This window comes from Lichenostomus cassidix, chromosome 2 (genome assembly GCF_008360975.1).
Source record: "Lichenostomus cassidix isolate B80296 chromosome 2, HeHo_3.0, whole genome shotgun sequence".
NCBI lineage: Eukaryota > Metazoa > Chordata > Aves > Passeriformes > Meliphagidae > Lichenostomus > Lichenostomus cassidix.
In genome coordinates this window covers 121,233,936-121,254,079 of record NC_139482.1, presented here as the reverse complement: position 1 = coordinate 121,254,079, position 20,144 = coordinate 121,233,936, and positions in this window count along the sequence as shown.

Genomic DNA, 20,144 nt, shown 5'->3' with positions numbered 1-20,144 from the left:
TATATTAACGCTTAACACAATCAACAACCTGCATAATTTTTACTAAATGTCCTCTCCTAAAGCAATAAGGAATTCCGCCTAGCACTTTGACATGGCATTAAATTTTTGACAAAGAAGGCATATTTTAGCAAGTTGATCTGACTTTTTTTCTGGTGAATGAACAGCAGTGTTACTGGGATTGGCAAAACTTCAGCTTGTCTTAAATACTACAGTATTTACCTCTGCAGTCCCCTAAACAAGCTTGCAAATCAGGGAGTTTGTGATGCAAGGCTTGAGATTATCTTTCATGTGCAGTTGCAAAGTCAGAAACACAACTTGCACCTCCATAGACAAAGGCTAAGCTTCAGAAGGCTGTGGGAAGAACCTGCCAGTAATATGATATGATTTTGTCTCTACCCATGCTTTTGTGTCTCAGAACATACCATGCATTCACAACAGACTAACTTAAAGGCAGTACATCACTCTAAACAACAATTCTCTTTTTTATTATCAGTTTAAGTCACAAACATAACATTAAACTTTTTTTGTCTCTGAATTATTAGATTTAGAGTGTTGGTGCACCAGTTCAAGGTAACTAAACAGCTTTATTATATCAACAATAGCCTTGCAAGATATCCTCATTGTATTCTGAAGGACTTAATTTAAGGAGAAGATACTGTGAAACCTTCTATTTTTCTCTATTTTAGAGAGCCATAATCAGATAAATAGTGAGAAGACACAAAAGGAGAACTCTGAGATCCTGTGGGAACAAGAGCAGGAGCCATACTCTTAATCTAATGGGATGTATTTCAGTATAGTGCAGAAAAAATAGGTATCTCTTTGTACTAACAATACAGCAATCTCAGGAACACTTGTCCATGTAGCATGCTGAATATTTATCCCTATTTGTCAAGAGTTTTTAAACAGTATATTGTTATTGCACATGTTCATAGCAGTTTATCAAATAAAAGAGGAATGTTCTTCTAAATGAACTCCCTTTGAATCAAACTTTTAAAATGCCATATCCTATCTTCAGTGGAAGCACAAGATCCACTTTAATAACTAATATTAAGTGATAGCATGTAGAACACAACAAAAACAAAGGAAGTAAATCTTCCACTCTTTCCATTTTATAGCTTTTTTAAATAGAGACTAAACCCATCATTTTGTTGTTGATAGAGTCAGAAAACTCACAACTCTAGGTGCAAAATGAAACAAAGCCATACTGCAATCAAAAATGAACAATAGATTTAAATAGCACTGAAGGCATGAAAACAGCTGGCTATGAGCCCAGAATCTATAAATAGTACCAAACTTCTTCATCATAACTCCACTGATGATGACAACATCATCAGGAAATGAAAACAGAAAAAGCAGAAAAGGGAATAAAAGGAACGGACCTCAGGAATGAAAGGCTGAGCTATTTGCAGAGCAAGCTGCTCAAGTTTGACAGTAATCCTAGGGTGGGAAAGCAGCGATGCCATCAGTCCTGCTACATTACTGTGCTAGGGAAGGAGGACAGCAAAAGAAATGGAAACAGTCCAGTGAAAAATTAATGTTATTGGTGTAGATTCCTAATTTTTATGAGAATGCTGAAATGTAATGTTTATCATTTGTCTTGAGCATGATGAATGCAGTATGCGATTTATACAAACAAAACCTTTTACTTTGCACAGAAGTTATGACATACCCTTCCTTCCCTTTTCCATGTAAATCCCTTTAACTTTTAAACAAAACCAGAAATAACATCAATACTACACAGACTTTTTTAATATTATTACTTTAGAATTTCTGTTTAGACTCTCTTCATCAAGCTTAAGAATGCAGAACTACAAACTCTGGAACAATGTGATCATTAACACAAATAAAAGTAGCCCAAAATTACAGCAATCTATAGGGTAATAACTGACTGCAGAGAAAAAATTCTCCTGTAAAAATACAATGTGACTGAAAGAAGAGATAGTGAGAAAATTCAGTTCACATTGATGAAAGACAGACTGCATAAAATATGTTCAAAATAAAACAAAACAGGAACAAGTTCCAGTGCTATGGTGTTCAGATCAGATCTCAAATCCAGACAGTGAGCATGAAGACATATCATATACACTCATAAACTTGAGCTGGTTATTTCATATTTATTATTCCCAATCGAAATCTGAAATCTTGCTCCCTTTGATTAGAAATTTATTCCACAATATTTTCTGGGGGGCTATTTGCAAAGTGAGACATTGCTTAACATGAAAAAAGGTGGCAGATTCTGAATGTCAGTATTCAAGTCTGCATGGTTTATATGTTTGAAATCTTCTCCCCACCAAATACTTCTCTTATTGAAAAAAAAAATCAAATCTCAGACTGTAAAGAATGTACAAGCAGTCCCAAAAATATGGGTTTTTTTTTCCCATCACTATGAGTGCCCGTCCCTTGAATTGGCACTTAAAGACATAGTATTTAACTGAAGTATTTAGCAGGGTCAGCAGCTTGGTGAACACCCGTTGAAGGGCTAAGCTGAAGACTGGCATGTCTCCTGTTTATACACACCTACACACCCAGAGATCCAGTCTGGAGAAGGTACAAATGGGATTTTGAGGGGTAAGCAAAGATAAAAGCTTAGACTCATGTTGGGAAACTCAGAAGGTGCCAACATTTTTTGACAGTTGAGATTACCTTGTTGATACCCATCCTTGTTAATTAACCCATCCCACCAAAAAGGACGGGTTTTGGCTTTGTGAAGGACAAGTTTCAGATTGGGAAAAGCTGAAAGAGCATGTATACAGAAGCAGACTTTCAAAATGGAATTAAAAAAAATATTTATTTATAATAAATAATTATTTATTATCATTTCAGAAGACCCGCTACTGTCAACCTTGCCACTGTTTTGTGACACATTAATGCAGGAGACTTTTAGATGAGATGTATCCACATAGGCATTATATTCTCAAGGAACTTTCTGTTCGGTGTGCTTTTGCTCTGAAGATGTCACTTACTGACTTTGACTCTGGAACAGGAAAACTTTTGGCTTGAAATTATCAGCTTTAGACTTTTTTGTGGTCAGAGAGCTTCATCAGAGGTGTGCATTGTAATACCAAATCAGTCTTACAGAGCTATTCAAATTAAAAATCAAATGAAATGTCAAATGAAAAAATTTGAAGCAACTGGTACCCCACAAGATTTGAAAATATACCATTATGAAGTATAATTTTTCTAAAAAGGAAAACTCATTTCAGGTAATAAAATTATTTTATTGTGCTCTTCCCTATTTATTTAAATAATAACTATATTAATAAAAATTGAGATATGATCAAAAAACTATTTTAAAAGAAATTGAAAATACTGATCTTGTGTAGACAAATGCGGGGGAGTGGAGTTTGACTTTTCAACCAGGTGAGGTGAAAAGGCCCAGATTTCCTCCTTAACAGCAGCATTCTTGAGGAAAACATAATAAAACAGACTGAGAAGCATATTCAATTTTCTAAATTTCTGGAGGCGGTGGCATAGCTGAAAGGAGATTTTAGTGAAGAGGAGGTTGTTCTTTTTCCAAGGTAACAAGGGACAAGAGGAGAGGAAAAGGCTACAACTTGCATGAGGGAAGGTTAGATTAGATACCAGGAAAAATTTCTTCAGTGAAAGGGTAGTCAGGCACTGGAACAAAATACCCAAGGAAGTGGTGGCATCACCATCCCTGAAAGTCTGCAAAAACATGTGGACATGGAACTTAGAGCTATGGTTTAGTGGTGATCACAGTGATGCTCGGTTAACAGTGGAACTCAGCAACCTTGGAGGTCTGTTCTAACCTCAGCAATTGTAGGATTCAATGGCAGTTTCACTCTTGGTCCAGTACAGGGTGCCCACAGAGTCGCTGTTAGTAATGTCCAAAGCTGAAGAGGTTCAAATTGCTGTTCTGGCTACTGGAAATCAGCTGAGCATGTGCACTCCTGCATGTGGCAACCTGGTAGCCAGCACAAGCTGAGGAAACTTGGGCAAGTGTCTTGAAGTCATTGCACATACCTGTGGTGTCTGGGTGAAAAGCTTCATCAATTACTTGGGTAGTAAAGTGTTCTTGAGGGAAGAGAGAGTGGATTTAAACAGTGGAATGAGAATGTGTCTAAGCAGTTACAGATATAAGCACATTTTACTTTTAAAAATATTTCACAAAAATGTAACCTAAACATTACACATAAATACCTCATCTAAAGCAATTAGCATGATATCAAGTGCAAAGTTGTGAAAGCTGGAAGACTACATCTTGCTACTATCATTCCATCATTTATGGCTGAGCAATGCTGATACAATGCCCTAACAGCAATACAGTGACATTAGGATTACAAGGACTACAAATATTTTCCAGGACATTGATCAACTCATGGTGAAAAAAACAACAGAAAAAAAGTAGAAAAGAAAATCTCACAGTGTTCTGGTATCAATTTGACTGAGCCAGACAATCCTTCAACTTGTAAGGAGAACAATTTAGGGACCTTTAATTCTCTTCACCCCCTGGAAGATGGCGGCCTGCCAAAGAGGAACAGGTTTTGTGCTAAACCTCTGCTTAGACTGCATTCCTGCTACCAGATCTTCCTGCCAGAGGCATCAGTAGGATTTGAAAGCGAGGGCTGTGGGCCACAGATAGAAATTCAATATTTTTTTGGAGAAAAAGATAAGCCCCGGGAGTTCTGTGTTTTACTGCTCTCTTCACTGTGGAGAGTGGCACTTGATGTGATCCTCACTGTTGAGCATGACACAATACATTTCAGAGCTGAAACTATTGGACTGTAGCTTGATTTTGCTTTAGGGTGGAAATAGGTAGTGTTCTAGAATCAAGAAAATACAAAAATTATGGGGATGTTGAGTCCTCACAAAGCAAATAAACTAAACATAATACAATAGAGCTGGAGGCTTGCTGCACTACCCCCACTTTAATACACACACACACACACACACTCATAAAAACACCCTTTCTCTATTTAATTTTCTTAATATAAAATACAGAGCATTTCTTGGCATTCAGAGCCTTGTCACTGGTTTTTGAATTGCATTAAGTCATCTCACCTGGGGCTTAGTATTCACCACGTGTAGGTATGCAAATCAAATATTAAAAAAATAAAATTAAAAAATAATAATAAAAAACCCCCTGGAGCTTGTTTATATAATTTATCATCCCATTCTGAACTGTATTCTGAACTGAATCAAGTACAAATTTACAGTCAAGTTAATCAGATCACGTCATATCACTGATAGCTGCAGAAATAAAAACTGCATAGCAGGTTTTAGGTATGAAAGTCAGTGCTGTGACTTCATGGCTTCTTTTATAGGAAAGAATCACTCCTGCACACAGAAATGCACAGTTCTGAGCAGGAATGTTGCAACTGCATATGCTGCTTTTAGGTATGTACTGACTAGTTACTTGAAGGGCTAAAAACACCTCCAAATGGGGCTTAACAGCCTTGCCAATTGATTCAAGGAGTGGGGGGATGGGAGGTAGGAGGCTTTGTATACATTGAAAAATTCTCGGAAGTCCGAGGTTAAAAAAAAAAGAAAATCAGAAAATGGGGGAAATAAATATTTTTCACAAAATTAAGTCTCTAAGGAAAAAAGCAAGCACTGTAATGTGTTAATGTGACACACAGGATTGCAGAAAATACATATAACTTTCACATAAATAGAAGAAAGTGTTATTGAAAAAGCAGCTCTTTTCTCCTAAATGAAGAAGTTCACCATGGCTTGAAAAAATAGGATATTAAGCTTCATTTCAGAACTCCACAAATATTTGCAAAAATTTTCAGAGGTATTTGCCCAGCTGTCATGATGACTAAAAGGGAAAAATAACAGTCTACAAATATTTGAGCGGAGTAAACACAAATGATGAAGGAGTAAAGCACCATTAGTATAATGACTGATTCGGTAGTTTAAATATAAGTAATGAGATGCTAATAAGATATGGAAAATGTATATTGGCAATTTAGTAATCTTCCTAACAATGGTATTGAATGCTCTCGGAACAGCAACCTGGAAAGAACTTGTCCTCTGGGTCACTTTAAGACTCTCATCTTTCCTAAGGTTTTTTCTAAGTTGCACAGATCCTTTCAGCTTCCAGTCAGTTGTTTGTGAGGCAAAAAAAAAAAAAAAAAAAAAAAAAAAAGTGGCTTAGGGTTATCATTTCTATATGTAGAAGCTGAATAGTTTTAGAATTAGTGAAGCTGAGAAGTCAACCTAATGTCCAATCTCTTATATTTTACCTTTTATAACTTCTTTAAGTGTATCAAGCTTAAATGTGCTGCTGAATCTAAATTTTCAAAGCAGCATTCTTTGGAAATGAAACATTACCCTCTTTCTTTCAATGCCAGATTTCCATTCTGTTTTAACATTTAATTATACTAGAAGTTGTTATTTCAAGAAGTTGTGGGTTTGAAACTGCTTTATTTATATAAAAATTATATTTGTCATGATTTTTAAAGAAGACTATGTACCCTACTCTTCTGACTAATTTTTCAGTGGAGATGTGGCATAGTAACGTTTTCGCCCTGATAAATATTTTTATTAGCTTTATAAACATACTAAAAAAGTTGTTGAAAATGGCAAAAATCAAACCAATTCTAGTGAATTATAACAAAGCTACACTATGGTAATAGAAAACATCTGCTAGTGATTCGTCATTTTTAGGAAAAGTTTATTGTATAAAGCACTAACAGCCAAACTCAGAGACCGCTGATTTCATAAAAGCCTGACATACGTTTCTTTAAAAAAGTCAAGGAATGTAGCTGACACACAGCTTAAGGTATTAAAAATTTTAAAGTTTGTCATTACTCCCTTTATTTAATTTTCTTTTAATGGAGCTGAAGAGATGACTTTCAGCATAGGCAAAGCTGGGCCCCTTTTTAATGGTGCTAAGGGGAATCACAGCGATTTTGTCTTGTCACAGATGTAAAACTAGCACATAGTAGAAGGCCAGCATCCCCACTTCTGAACTAAGTGGGATGGAGGGCTTTTCTGGGATCCTGGGCTGTCCTGGAATACTCCCAACCTGGTAGGAGTGGCAGAGCATTAAATACATTGTAATTTTGGCAATAATTCATTTATATCATCTGCATAGATGCCCAGAAAATTTTTCAAGCTGGGGCATTTCGAATGTGATCTAAGTGTGTATTAGCCCATCCTCTGAGTGCCCCAGGAAGAGGGAAACCAGCCCTAAAGTGACATCCATAACATGACTATGGAAAATCTCGTGTTCAGCTTCTCTCACATTTGGCAAACTCAGTGCAGGAGCATCACATTCTCATTGTAGTCCTTGGAAATTAATACTGATGCCCAGCTATTAAGATGTAAAGGGAAAATACATACTTGACCACCAAATCCTCAGCTCAGGATCCAGCTATTGACAGAAAAAAAATTCAGTATAAGAACATCAATCAATATTTCACACACACACACATATATATATATATATATATATATGAAACTCATGCAGCTGTGGATATTTTGACCAGCTGGGGTTGATGCATTTAATGCATCCATTTTTGGTCAGGGAAGCACTACTTGTTAGGAAGAATTTCCAAGATGAGGCTGACTTCACATACACTCTATGCCTCATATTCCTAAACACCTCTGTCTCTGTTGGAGACAGAAGAGTAGCTCAGACTTGTCTTCAGATGCCAGGATGCCTTTATGTTTCCATTATTTAGGAAATTAATAAGATGTTCTTCATAGGTCATTCTTGATCCTGTTTTAATTTGTGACTTCACTACATAGAGACGTGGTGGATTTGGAACACTTTTCTCTTTAATCTACCCCAAATGAAGTACAGATCCTTTTCACTACAAGTCAGTCCCTTTACAGTACTCCTTCTATCCAGTCTTTAGGACTGAGCTATAACACACAATAAGTCATCAGCTTGAATTTAAGGCACCCCACTGCCTTCTGAGGGAAACTCTGGCTTAAAAATTGAAGTTAAAAGACTAGTGAGAACCCTTCAGCTAACATCAGAAACACAGTATACGTTGTGGTCAAACACTAATTAAACAGTAACTGAAGTACTAATTAAACAGTTACAGCTAGAGGCTTTGACTATGAGTTTCATGTGTCTGTTTTTTACTGGCATCATCATGGGTGGCAAAACCAAAACTACCCACAAGATCAAAGATTAAATACCTTTAATTTTGCTAGCTTATTGCTTGTTGATTCAGCTGCAACAGTGGTCATTAAAAAGCTACTATTCAGTCATGGTTAAGGCACAGCAGTACCTTGTGTCTTAGAGAAACTGTTCTGGGAGTGTTCCACATCAGCTCAGCTTATACCACGTATAAGTGATACTGCAGTGAAAAAAATGAGTTTCAAGGCTGATTCTTAGAGACAGGAGAGAAGGAGCTACAAACTTCCAGCCAGCCTGAGAAGGAGACACATCTCACAGATAAAGTATCTGAACTAAGCAGCAGTTGATTCTCTGTGTGCCATCTCTACTTATAAAAGCTGTCATTTTTACTGGTATAAGTCCTTATGTACTTTTTTCTTTTTCCTTTTAATTTTTTTCTTTCTTTTTATATTTTTCCCCCTTGAATGGGGGAAAACTGAGCTTGACCAGTTTCAACATAAATAGGGTGCTACTCACTAACTTTTCTGTGGTTCATCCTCTGTATACAGTAGGTTCACCAAGGATTTCGAGTAAGTTGAGATTTGATGAACCTGGCATGACTTTCAAGCTGCAAGGGAAAGAAGTGCCAATATTACTGATGTTTGCATAACACTTTCGATGTGAGCTGCTACAACTCCATGAGAAATGCCGTAGAGAATTTCACGAGACAGAAAAAAAACTGCTTAATGAAAAAGAGCTTGTAAACAAAGCCAAGCCAAGCAATCATAAAAACTCTGTGCATATTTTTCTAGATACTTTCTGGTTCTGTACATTTCCTGTTTTGACAACCATTCTAACTGCTACTATACATCAGTCCAAGGATAAGACAATGCTACAAAAACCACTATAATATATCACTTTCAAGCAGTTCATTTTACTGAAAAATGCTATTGTATTGTTTCAGATAGAGTCCACTTTTTTTAAAGAAAATGCATTTTCATGTACTGTCTTTGCTGTGAGCCAAATTCTTTAGTCTTTACTCAGACAAAACTTCCAATTAACTCTGTTTTAGTTTTGGGTAAAAAGAATGACAAGATTGTTGGCCTTTTTCATGTAAAAATATTGATTTCTAACTTCTGAGTGAGTGGAAGAAATTTAAGGGGTGTGGAGAGACATAAAACTTAGGAGAGAAATAAATTCAGTTTGAAAATGAAGATGCACCTACAGTACCTCTGTCATGTCTTATATCCATGTCAACATTGCTCTAGAAACTCGAGTGTTGGCAATTGACTAAAACTCAAGGAAAAACACTACCAAATATTGACAATGGCCTCAGGAGAACTCTGCTCCTTAAGTTGGTAACATGCTAAGAAAAATTCATCCTGAAAAACAAATAAGGTGATTAAGAATATAGAGCACATATAAACAAGAAAAGCACTGAAAAACTGTAAAGCAGGAGTTTAGATCTTTCATGTTACACATGCAATCTACAATTTCCAAGTACACATCTGAAAAGGAAAACTGGAAAACATAAAAAAGAAAATCATAAAATATTAAAGCAAACACTACCATAAGGACAGGAAACAAGAGTTCAACTGGAAATCAGAAAGGAAGCGCTGGACTATAAAAGCATCATAGATAGGCTTCTGGTGACCTGGTAGGAGTTCTCACATCCCTTGTCTTTTATTTTAACTTCTTTAAAACAAGATTAAATGGCCTGGAAACTTATGAATATATTTTTGCTTCCTATCACTTAATATACTTGCACTAGGAAAAGCAAAAAAAAAAAAAAAGTCATAATTAACACAGATGATTATTCAAAATTTAGGATAACAGAACATTATGGAAGTCAATGGAAAAATTAATATTGCCACCTATTGGTGAAAACAGAGAAGGCCAAATAATTCCTAAAAATTTGCATATCCCCAAGGAAGGTCTTGGCCTTTGTAAAATGACTGATGGTTATTGATTTGGTTTACCTGACACCAGCTAGCCCAGGGAATACCCACAGCAATCTCTGTGAAAAAGTCATCCTGCCATATTTCTTTTTACTATGGCCATTGCCACTGGACCCAAAGAGACTCAAAGATGCCCCCCAAACATAAGAGAGAAACAATTTGAACCATCAACTCTGCTATTGTGCAATATATTTAATAGCAGCACTTCTCTAGCAACGTTAACAATCTAACTCATTAGATAACAGAAATTATTTTATATTCACTTCCTTAGCTTCTCATTCTTCTTGTACATATCTCCCTCCTACCACCGAAACCTTCCTTTGATATATTGATTACTCCTTTCCCTCCTCTTCTTCTTGCCTTTTCTTCCTTGCATTACATCCACTATTTTTCTTTTATATTTGGTACCTATGCTTCTCCCATTTGTTCATATTACCATCCATCTACCTATGCATAACCACATGCACATCCCCCCACCACAATTGCCATGGACTATCTGTCTGCAAAATGAGCAGTGACTTTCTGGTACTCTTTCTTGGAAATTTGCCTTGCTGTTAAAGAAAAAAAAATGGTAACAGATGAAGTTGTTCTGCTTTTTCTGTTTCCTTCTTCCTCAATATGTCTCTTTACATTTTTTTAAAAAAGGAGCAATGTCAAGACATATAGTTTGCCTTCTCCTTTTGATAGAGGGGCATCCTCAGAAAGGCTATCCTATACTTGCTGTTAAATGGGTCAATACACAGCACACCAGAGAAGTCAGCAAATCCATGGCCTCACAAGCCCACTTTAAGTTCTTACAACCCAAAACAGTCAAATTTTAGCAGTCAAGAGAAATTGGGACGATTTTAATCTCCTTTTTCATCCCTCCACCAACAGTAGAATGCCATCAAGAGAAAAAGCAGACAGTTATCCTAAAATGTGATTTTGAGTAATCAAGTTACTCTATAGGCCATTTAATTTTGCTTTTGATACATGTTTACAAAAGAACTTGCCTGAAATAGTTTGAAAAAATTTTCTATTAAAGACTGCTTATCTATAATAGTAGGAGTCCTTTCAAGCTCCTCCCTCTCTTCCAAAATCGTAAGAAAATAGAAATGCCTTACAGAGTACCCTGAAGGTCTACAAAGATGTTTTTAATAAGTTCACAGCTGAAGGCACCTTCAGGGAAGCTCTACTGCCAGTCTTCCCTCTCAGATTTCAAGATATCAGTTCAAGTTCCTCAAATGCCTGCAGCTATTGTGAAAGCCTCATGCCATTTTGTTTTTTATAGGTCAAAAACATACCTTAAATTTGTCAAGAAAAATCAATAGGCAGGCAGTGTAGCTTGGCGAGGACAGCAGCCATGTGCTCCCACAAACACACCGTGTTTAATGAGAGGACTTTTTCATTAACATAGGCTTCTGGATAAACTCATGGTCTAACTCCATAAACAAACAAAAGAAACCCATGCCATAGTGTGAAATAATATTTAAAATATAGAGCCTTGTAAAAATCTCTCTATTTCTCAGGGCAGGAGTAACTGGAAATCAAATAAAATATTTTAACACGAAACAATCCATTCTAACTTCAGGGAGAAGGAAAAGCACAAAGGATCTTGGTGTCCAGTGATGGTCAGTGAAAAAACTCTGATTTATCTTGAAGAATGCATAAATAAATAATTTGTCTCAAGGACCTGTCTCAATCCAGATTATATAAATGTTACCTGACATTCATAACCTGCAGCACAAGAAAGGAAGATTTTCGAATTTCTGTGCTTAACAACAAAAAAAAATACCTTCACCTACAAGAAGACAACGTTTGCATTATCACATGTTTCAAGAAACATTAGCAGAATAGATCATAAAAGTTACTCCAAGGAAAAAAGCCCAATACTCCTACTATTACCCTGTTGATGTAGGAAAGGAGGAAAAAAACATCCCCATAGTTTTTACTAATACTCTATTATTAATAATTCTCAGACTGGCATTAATTCATCTCTCAACTTAGATATATGTGGTGAATAGATTTCTCAGCAAGACCTGTGGTCAGCTTCCAAGTGGCCACAGATTCAGACTAAAATCTGACATTCATGGTTTGGTCTGGGATGTCCTTGAGTGCAATACTACATTCAAGCAAGATTTCTTAGCAAAACATTTTCCTTTATTTGAACATAAATGCTTAAATGGTTGTTTTGCAAAGCTTTTTTTTGTTTTTTCCTTTTCTTTTAATGAACTAACAAATAAAAACTGTGGTTATGGTTTAGAAGTCTGGAACAGCATTGAAGTTCCCTTACTACCTGTGGGGTAATTTTAAGACAGTCAGCTTTTGGATCCCTTTGTCACTGGGGGGTGACCTGAAAGGAGCTGCACAATACATTTATTTAAGATGTAAATGGTAAAGCTACTCCCATGTTATTTGTGTGGTGATATTGGGGGAGCAATAATACTTTAAAAATATCTTCTTTATTATGTAATATGTTTTGTCAAAGAGGAAGATAAAATAATAAACTGCACTGCAATATAAAAGCATGAAAAGGGAGATTTTCCTGCAGTTTTCCAAAGCGATACATAAGGCAGGCCACTTTTTAAGCTGTTTCTCTTTTATTTTTTTCTTCTGTCATTATTTATTTTGCTGCACCTACCATATAAGCCTTGTGGGTAAGGAGGACTCCTGTGCAGTGTCTAGTTCTATATTCACATTTATCCTTTTGACCAGTCAGCATTGCACAGACCATTGTTTATTAGTTCAGACCTTAATTTGGGGAACAATAGAGCTAGAGCCCATTTAATAAAACAAGAAAACATAATAGAAGCAAATGAATGAAGGAAACAGAGAAGCAGGTTGGGGAAGAAAGAGAAGGGAAGAGAGTAATAAAGAAAAAAAAAATGCAGCAGAGCTAAAGTGTTACAGAGTTATACAGTAAAAATAAAAGGTGGCTGGTAAAAAAAGATGAGATTTATGCAAGTTCTTAATGACAAAGGCAAGAAGCTTTCTCTTCAAAAAACATAGAGCTGCATAGAAAAGAGTGGAGAACTTAAGGAAACCAGAGAAAAAAAACAGAAAAGACAGGCCTGAGAAAGCATTTGAGATATTTTCAAGGCTACTGCAACCTATATTTTCCTTTCCCTAGTTCCTGTGAACCCTGGCAGAAATGAAGAGAGTTCCTAGAATTTTTTTTCCAAAGCTTGGCTCTCCTTTCAAGACACTGGGGCTAGGAGTGGATCTGGTCATTTTGTCAACATATGCCATCTTGAAATCAGATGTAAAGCTTTCCTCTGAAGAAAATATTCTATAGAGTCCTGTTCCAGATCCTTTAAAGCTTAAAAGTCAGTATTATTTTATAGAGAATAGACTTCATGAGTTTACTCTGATGTTCCTCCTTAAGAAACCCCAAACCTTGGCCTTGCCAAGTTCTTGTGGATCAACATGAAAAAGGTAAAGCTCAGTAATATTTGGTTGCTGCTATTAGCGGTAGCACTGCCTTAGTTCTTATCTCAGGAGTTTTTATCTCTTATCTTGTCAGGCTGGAGGATGGAGGGAAAAGCCAAATTTATTTGGATCTAGATGAGATGCTGTAGTCTCTCAAGTTTTAAAATTGTCCTAGGCTTCAAACACCTTAGTCTAAAAAGGAAGAACATACTCTCAACACACTCCTTGCTTCACATCTAAAGGGAAAAAAATGGCACTGTGTTTCGAGCAGGCTTAGATCATTGGAAGAATCTTTTGTTGTTTCTGTTCACTGCAAACAAAGCACTGAAGGCCATGTCATTATTAGTTTCCACATTCTTCTCAGCATCGAAGCCTGAGAGCTTTTATAATATAGGTCTGATGCTTACAGTCCTAAGCCTTAAGAGAGCGGAGCAAAGAAAAACAGAAATGAGAATCTGGAAAGGAAAAACTGTGATTGTCTTTCTCCCTTTTTTACATCTGTCCTTGGCAGCTTTTCACTCAATGATTAAGTAAATAATGCACATTGTGTTTAGATGCAAGGTGTGTGAAAAGAGAAGGGCACAATGTATTCTGCATCTGTGGTATATATCACAAAGAGCAAATTTACATGAGACTTTGGATTCAAGCAGCAATTAGTTTCCTCCATTCCTTTTAGATTTATTCAGGTGAGTAGATGAGAAGGGCATTGAGGCCAGCAGTAACAAATGTGCCTAGGAAGCTATGCTGACAAAGGACAGCAACATTCATTGCTTTAAAAGGAGTGCCTCCAGATCCTCAAACACCTGGACTAGGCTTCCTAGCGCTTCAGAGTCTGCCCACTTTCTTGTGTTCCTCCCTGTTTCAAAACAGAGAATTCCCCTCTTTCAAGACAGGGAATGCACTTTCTAGCATCAGTCTTCCTTTCCTGCGCATCCCACTGAGAAAAAAAAAAAAGAAGATAAAGTAGAATTACGAATTAATTTCTTGTATTTAATTACTGGATGAAATACAATTAATACTTCTTTTCCCCCAAAAATAGAGAAAAATAGAAACAATAAAAAAAATCTAACAAATTAATGACAGAACACACCCTAAGTCAAAATACCCTTTGGTACTACTGTGTGAGTTAAACTCTGGATTGTTTCCTAATTATTGCAGTAGGGGAAAAAAGGGCTATCAGAGCCAACTTAATTTGCCTCAACTAGGAGCATATCAATGAGTGAATATCTTCCTGATTAAAGGACTGATGTAAAAGATTAGTGTATTTAGCATAAAATCAGCTGTGGCCAGCTCTGGAAATGTCAGCTCTGCAACAGACTGTCTGTCTATCCTGTGAGCACTCAAAGTACATCTTCAGAATTGTTGATGGCACTATTACAGATAGAGGCACCCCGCTTAGTGCAGCTGGCATTGAGTGCTGCACTTTTTAATAGAGGCAGCTAGACAAGACCCCTAGATTGCACATCGACCCCTATAACTTGAAACTCTAAGGAGAAAGCTGACCAGACAAGCAGTTATGATGATCTATTCAAAGTGGTTGAATAGTCTCTTTTTTTGTGTGGAATAAACGTATATGAATGAACCTTTGCTTGCAATCCTACAGAGCCTGCAACCCCCTCCTACTGTTGTCACCTCCCTTCCTCCCTTCTCTTCTCTCTCTGTACTCCTATTAAAAGATAAATGGAGAAGAGGGAAGGGAAAAGAAAGAAAAAAAAGCTTCTCTTAGTCTATTTCAGGTACTTTGAGGGGAAAAATTCAAATACAGGTGCACCAATTGAATGCCACTATAGGGCTTTGGATGTGAGTGTGATGTGTTTGTCTGCAGAACTTGAGAACTTCACCCATGCTAGTTGCTTGACACAAAGTGGGTTGAGAGGAGTGTCCCTGAGAGAGATCAAGTCCACTTCACACTCAGAAAGCCTTTTTTTCCCCTAGCTCTGTTCTCTTAGCTCCTCCTTTTGTTATACTTCAGTGTATGTTTTCGTATTCCACACTGCAAAAGGGACTCTGAATGCAGATGAGCAGTTAAAAAATCATTGAAAGAAATTAACGCTACCAGATAATTTTAAGTGATACCAAATACACCAGCAATGCTTTTCAGCATGACTTCAGGTATATCAGATACATACTTCAAGGACTTTGGTAACTGCCATGACCAGAGTCGATAAAAATGTCCTGTTTTATTTGTATATCTGTGACAAAATGTCCAACATTTCCATTCTTTTGGTTTAGTTGTTTGCATATAATTTCTATTTTTAACTTGAATTGCTTTCAGCAATATCTTTCTTTAAACCAAAATTAGTAAAATATTTTACCATATTTATTTTCCATAAAAATAAATTTCCCACCCACTTTGCATCCAATGTATAAATAGGTAAATAGAATGTAAACTCAAAGTAATAATTTCTAGGTAATTAAAAAATGCTGGTATGAATTAGGCACAAGTTTTAACTTGAATTGAGTTGTTTTAGTAATGAAATTAGTTATTATTCATACAGTAAACAAAAATACCAGCTGTAATATTACAGAATGTCTAAACAATTTGGAAAAATATTGAAATAAATTAATTAATCCTGCAAAATTTCTAAATATAAACAGCTTGTATGGTGGAATGCAAGGCTTAAATATAGTATTAATGAAATTCCTTAAAATTCTATTTCCTTCTTGGCCTATTAGTCTTCTTGCCAGTCTAATTATGACATTTAATCTATATGATCATTATTAATCACTGACTATTATATTTTCCCCTCTAAATTTCTATGGCTGGTACACTTATATGAAAAAAATTCTTAACTTGGATACAATACACAACTACAACTGCACTCACCTTAGAAAATCTATTTTAAGAACCCAATTATGGGACAATTCAGCAAGAGATTCTACTCATAAATTCAGCAGCCAAAGCCATCAACCCCTATATATCTTATACGGTCCATTGGATGATGGTTAAAAAATAAAGTGATGTCAGGGAGGGTATGACACATTGAACTGAGGACTTAAATCTCTTTGGCTCTTCTGCACCTTTGTTGTCTGAACTGAACTTGGATAAGCTGCCTGTTCAAGACTCACAGTCAATTATCACTGATAATTTTTTCAGTTATAAAATGACTGTAGCTCATATTCCAGCTATTGAAACATTGAGCCAAAGTGTCATAATTGGCATCAATAATCATTTTGCCTTGGTAGAGACCTATTTGAACAGTGTGTTGCCATATTAAATCTTCTGAATTAAGTTCTAGCATATTAAATATCAAAACAATGTGCAGATATGAAAAATCAGAACATTTTCCTCAGAAATTATCTTATTTAAGAGTCAAAATTATGAAATTTGTCAGTGCATGTGTTCCTGTTGTCATATTTCCACATCGTTAGGTACAGTCTGTAACAGTGACTAGGAAAGAGAGACCTTTTGTACAAAATTCACAAGGCACAAGAAATACAGATAGACATAGATTTAAAGGTGTTAATTTATTAAACAAGGAGGCACTAGACAGTGAAAGACTGGGCAGTAAAATCCTCCTTTCCCCTCCCACCCCAAAATATCAAGCTTTGTATTGCGTCCAGCACAGGGTTAAATGGCATCATCTGATATAAACAATAAATCAGAGCTGGCTCTATTCAGCGTAATCTTCAGGTCTCAGCCCACCTCTGAATCATCTTGGGGTTTTTTTTCTGTAAGCAGAGATGAGATGTTTCTTAGCCTGCAAAGACTTACAGTCCTTCTTTCTCTTTATGGGCTAAAAGTTCTGCTATCGAAATGTTGATATTATTAATCATGTTTTCCTCTAAAAGCTGACCCTTTCAGATTTAGTCAGTTCTTGACACTGGTAATAAGTCACAACATGAATGAATATTTCTTATTTTCAAACATCTAATTTCTTCCTATTTTAAAAACAGTGTCCTCTAGGGAAGGGGAAGGAAAACCCCCAAAATACACCAACCCCAAAATTATTTCTCTGGCTTCAAATGGGTGTGGTGGCTTGACCACCAAATCTAGAAAACAAGACTTGACAATACGTCAGATTCACAAGTGGAAGAAAGAGGATTGAGTGTACATAGTGACAACATGGTTGTGAGATACTGAAGTAGACTTTAATAGTGAAAGGGAAACAGAAATATAGCCAGGCAGTCCATTCAAATCTTTTTTGACATTCAGTAGGAAGCAAAATGAGGTAGAGTAATGCCTACTCTTGCTCAAAATTGTATTGTTCTGAGAAGCAAAAAAATTCTGAAGGACCTGGAAAAGAAAACAGTTCTCTTCCTCCTTGGAGACTCTCAGGGGTAAGTAGTCCCCCACTTTACTGTACAGATTAAAAAAAATCCCAAACATACTGTACATTATTTTACATAATTAATAATGCAAAAATATTAAAAACAAAAAAGTAAACAAAATAAAAAGTTTTGTTATTGCTGATAAAGTTATCCAAGGTGGTTTTATAGAAGACAGAAGATAAACAGTCTCTGCTGCAGAGAACTTACTCATAGTAATAGGAACAGGACAATTAAAAGCATAAATTAAGCATATAAATATCAGTAATTTTGAGTCAATGCCAGAAGTTCATTTCTAGATTAACATTAATGCAAAAAGCATTACTGCCATTTATATAAAATAACAAATATAGAGAAATTGAACTGGCCAATTTTAATATTAAAAGAGGTTCTTTCTGACATAATCACATTAATACTGAAGTCAGATTTTCATGAATGTATCACATAACTTTTTTGGGGGTAATGTATACTAATTTAGAATAGCTACTAATGAATCAGTTCCAACTAATGGCTGCATCAAAACTTTGGAAAAAAATCAGCATCAATATTTGCTTTCTTCTTTGCCTGCTCCTTTCTTTCCCCTAAAATCCCAGACTCTTTCAGCTCTTGCTCGATGTGTTTGCATTCACTGTTTAAATACTATAGCTTAACATATTCATGCTTTAAATAAATCACGAGGTTAATAATCATATTACTGTATGCTCAATATGAAGCTTTTTATGACAGTTGAAATATTCATGGAACCTTGAATCCACTTCATTTTCTCAGTCTTTTTGTTTCACTTTCTTAAGTTCTCAACTGCTTAATTTAGGAAGAAACTTCAAAGAGCAACTGACATCTTTGAAGAATCATACGGAAACTGAATCTGAATAGCCCTTTTTACAAAGGCTTGAATTCAGGATCTAACGAAGCTCAAAAAGCAAATGACCCTGCCACTGCTCCTTATACAAAAAGGGTCAGGCACAGTTTTGCATCTACAGTATTGCTAACTTTGAAATCTTTCCATATGAGAAATACTCAGTTATAATGAGTTCAGAGATTGTTAGCCTGCTGTTTAGAATGTAACTGAGAAATTTTAACATTAGCCAATTTGAATGTGCATCTCATCACAATCTGAACTTTCTCCTAAAATGGTTGCTCTCCCCCCATAAACCCTTTTTTTTTCTTTCTATGAATGATCTTTTAAATGAGATAAAGGGATATAATTTCAAATAGTTCTGATAGCAAAACTGATATTTTTCCTGTTAAACAAGTGCAGGAATGAGTTCTTGGTCCAATATTCACCTCCTGAATAAATTTCATTGCAGTTTGTCTTGACACAAGCATCCTCATTCCACTGACCTTTATTTTTCAGTCTATAGAGGCTGAGACCACACAGCTTTGGTGCTGTTATAGCTAACTGTACTTAAACTTTGTGTCTGATCAACTTAAGTGTATTGGATTTGAAAACAGTTAGTCAATTGTTTCTAGTCCCTAGGTGGTGGTTTATGGTAATGTTTGCATCAATACTAACAAAAGCCATACTGCAGTACAAAGTACATCAAGGAAATGAAAGACAAGGCTGCCTGTTGTCAGCTCTGTCTACAATAAAGGCAGGATTCAGAGCTAGGGCAGAGATCGTTAGAGAACCACAAAAATGAATGAACCACAGAAATCGTAGGGCTGATGGTTCACATCAAAGGTTTGGGGACTGGCTAATGGGCAAGGTTGCTCACAGGCCACAAGACACATAACCTAGACTCATTTGGCCATACAAAAAGGTCACAGGAGGGGAAAAAAGTACGCAAGACAGTGCAATATGGTCTCATGGTAAAACTATGTAAGAATGGAAAAATGTCGTTAATCTTACTCTTTAAAAGTGCATTAACTACAGCCTGTTCTTAACAACACAGATTTGTATTCCTCAGTCACATCTACAAAACCTATATTTACAGTTTCCCTAGGACAGTGTTATATTACAGACTGCTTAGAATAGTTTTCAATCTTACAGGTAGAACATCAGAATATATTATTTTCAGTTCAAGTAGTAAGACCATAATTAAAATACGCTTTTTGCAGAGTCTCCAAATGTTAGCAGAGTTTCTCAAATAATTTCTTAATTTCAAATTGTATCACATGTATAAAAAATGCATGTAATGCTATGGAGAAAATGAACCTGCACAAATAGAACAATAATGATAAAGGAATATATTTTTAAATCTTTCTTACTTTGTCTATATCTTTGTTATCATGTATAATTTTAGAAAAACAATTAGAGGCACTAAATGCTGGCATAATATGACATATTCATACAATGGCATCTATTAATGTAAGAATGTAGTTATCCTTTATTTGAAACCTAACCTTTGGATACCTGCTGTGCTGCTAGATGCTAGAATGTCAAAGAAAAATAAGTGAAAGCATATCTCATCATGGGGTAAATTGCCTGTTGAAAAGAAATGTACTTAGTTTCTCATTTGAATGCTGCTTTC